Consider the following 3,695-nt stretch of genomic DNA (forward strand, 5'->3'; position numbering starts at 1 on the left):
AATTTATGTGGAAAAAAGATTTCCATCTGTTTTAGTTTGTTGGTGTTTCATGTGTGTGTGTGTGGATAAATGTTTTTACCTAAGTTAGGGAAAATTTATTATATATTTTCTTCTCTGTATAAACTTTCCTGACGTATCTTATATTCTGTACCATTAATTGATAGAGTACCTAATATTTGACGTTTTCTCTCTTCATTTAGATCTTCTTGTTTTCTTTCAAGTTATTTGTGTTCATAAATTTCAATTTGAACTTTCTTAGACTTCCACCGATACTCTGAACTCGGAAACTGATGTTTTATTCCAGCGTTCTGATTAATCATACCAGACGTTTCATTTAACAAACTGGGAGTTCTGAAGAATGTCTTTACATGCATTCTGCATTATTCAACATTTAAAACTCGGTCATTTTTGCAAATCCTCGATGCGTATTGACTAACATCAAAATATAAATACTAATAAACATCAAACAACTTAGACAAGTTCCTTAAAAGTAGTTTAACTAATTGAAATCTGGTCACCTGAAGAACATATTAACCTTTGTGTTTAAAGTTACATAAAAATCTCATGCCAAGCATACGAGGTAAACAATTTATACTTGAGAATGTTACTGATAAAGAAAACAGGCAGAGGCTGGCATAGTGTTTAGCATATTGGACTCTGAATCTGAGGACACATGGTTCGTATCCCGTTTCTGGAAAAACGCAATCCGCACATTGGGGTCGTGGGTGCGTTAAAAAACTGACGGTCAAATTCTACTATTTGACTAGAGTAGTCTAACGGCTGTTACTGGGAGCTGTTGACTAACTCTTTTACCTCTAGTCTGTCGGTTCAAAATTAGGAAAGGCTAACGCAGATAGCCCTTTTGTAGCTTTGTGCTTAATAACAAACAACAACAACAATTAAATAAAGGTAATAAATCTCCCCAAAAAGAAATTAATAACCTTCCTCTTAAAGTGTTCAGTATTCAATTAAATAAATAAAGTTAATAAATCTCCCAAAAAGACTTTAATAACCTTCCTCTTAAAGTGTTCAATATTCAATTAAATAAATAAAGCTATTAAATCCCCCCCAAAAAGACTTTAATAACCTTCCTCTTAAAGTGTTTAACATTTAATTAAATAAAAGCCCCCCCCCCAGTGGCACAGCGGTATGTCTACGGACTTATACTGCTAGAACCGGGTTTCGATACCTGTGATGGGCAGAGCACAGTTAGCCCTTTTGTAGCTTTGAGCCACTTTCGGAAAATAACAAGCAAACTGAATATCTTCATAGACTAAAGTAGCAGTCAGAGACAGATAAACATTAATATTGTGTGATGTAAAACTATATGTGAGACGTTTCCAGAAAACTCTTTTACGTATTAATATTAACTTCGAATCAAAGCAAGTTATCTACATACTTAGAACGAAACCAAAAATCAACCCAAGTCTAAATATACTTTCCTTACGTTCGTACTTATAAAGTTTATAATGCATTGCTTCATCAGTTGAGTACCTGTTATTGATATTAAGTTTTAATTACACCAACTTTAAAGTGATTTATCCAGAACCATAAAATTAGTTGTAATCTTAATGTAAGAATTATCTACCAAAGTTCATATAAAAAGTAGGAATATATGGACATTAATTTGTGAAAGTTTGTTTGTTTTGAATTTCGCGCAAAGCTACACGAGGGCTATCTGCGCTAGCCGTCCCTAATTTAGCAATGTAAGACTAGAGGGAAGGCAGTTAGTCATCACCACCCATCGCCAACTATTGGGCTACTCTTTTACCAACGGATAGTGTGATTGACCGTTACATTATAACGTCCCCACGGCTGAAAAGACGAGCATGTTTGGTGCGACGGGGATTCGAACCCGCGACTCTCAGACTGCGAGCGCCCTAACCACCTGGCCATGCTGAACCTATTTGTGAAAGTGACAAACTAAAAATTATATTTTATGATATTCAATACTGCCCTCTTATTTATACCTACTTCACATCCTCTAACTTCTGAGTACAAATAGCTCTGTAATAATATTATAACTTCCATATGGTTTAATATCATCTCCATTCTTTTACACAATAAAACTGTTTCTTTAACGTACTTCATCAAGATAATATAAACTTTTACGTCAGTCTAAATAGCTTTGTTTGTTTGAAGTTAAGCGCAAAGCTACAGAAAGGGCTATCTGTGCTCTGCCCACCATGGGTATCGAAACCCGGATTCTAGCGTTGTAAGTCCACAGACATACCGCTGTGCCACTGGGGGGGGGGGCATCTAAATAGCAATTTTTATCACTTGCAGCATTCCGTTTAACTTACTAAAGCAGGGATACTTTAGACCAACTTGGAGCTGTTTTGTTGTTGTTGTTTTCTTGTAAACACAATACTTCCCTTTCAGATTTCCGTTTTTTACATTTTTCAGATTTTTGTTTTTTTTTACATTTTTCGACAGCGGACCTAAGAATCTTTTATTATCACTATACATATCCTCAATGCGTCCCAACTGTGAATTACAACTCTTAATTGCAATGTAAACCAGAATCTGGTGGGTAAGTGCTTAATTTTACGGATTTACGACGCTAAAATCCGTGGCTCGATTCCAAGCGGTGGACAGAGTGCAAATTGCCAATTGCGTAGCTTTGCGACTAAAACAACAACAACAACGACTCAGAATCAATTACTTGATTTAAATTAACGTCTTGATTACATTATTGTTCCTTGACAAACTATTGATTTTTACAGTATAGTCATGTTTGTTATCATTTAATGTAAACTTACGACGTTCAACATATTACAGACTAATTCCACCATTGGCTTTAAAAACCGACGACGTAATTTGGTTTTGATTTAAATACCTATTTATTTATCACAATTGTTCTTGAAATTTGATTATGGAATGTCTTTATACTTTAAATGTTCTGATTCATTAAAGTTTTCAACGTTATTGGATTATTGTGAATCACTAAGCGAATGTTCAATTTTAATTAAATCATTTAATTTAATTTATTAAATTAATAACTGAATGTTGGTTTTCACATTGGGTTGGGCATGGACTACTGGTTAATGTGCTAGGACTGTGAATCCTAGGGTTCATGGTTCGCAGCGTGTTGCTGCAAAAAAGGTATTCGACGTTTAGGATCGTGAGGGCTCACTCTATAACAGTAACAGTCAAATACTACTAGTCAGTCATATAAGAACAGCCAAAGGTTTAGAAGTGAGTGCTGTTGACTAGCTGCCTTCCCTTTAGACTATCAGCTCAAAATTAGGGACGTTTATACTTAAATAGTCTTTGTGTACCTTTGTGCAATAATGCTAAACAAAAAAGATTCCACAACGTTATCACTTTATGTATATATACACACACATACACATATATATATATGTATATATTATGAGATAAGAACATTCAGTTTTGACAGATTAACTTTTCCTGTTAGTTCAAAGATTGGCTGACCATCCCATTATTTGTTTTCAAATTATCTTTATTAATTTGGGTTCTGGTGTTTTATATTCATTTTATGGTCTTGACAATAGTATTAAGGTTAAAAATTTCAACAAACAGGAATTCTGGAAATCCTCTGTATTTTACTCTACTGAATAACTATCAGCTGTGGACAACAGTGTCTTTACTGAATAACTATCAGCTGTGGACAACAGTGTCTTTACTGAATAACTATCAGCTGTGGACAACAGTGTCTTTACTGAATAACT

Source organism: Limulus polyphemus, unplaced genomic scaffold (genome assembly GCF_000517525.1).
Source record: "Limulus polyphemus unplaced genomic scaffold, Limulus_polyphemus-2.1.2 Scaffold66, whole genome shotgun sequence".
Lineage (NCBI taxonomy): Eukaryota > Metazoa > Arthropoda > Merostomata > Xiphosura > Limulidae > Limulus > Limulus polyphemus.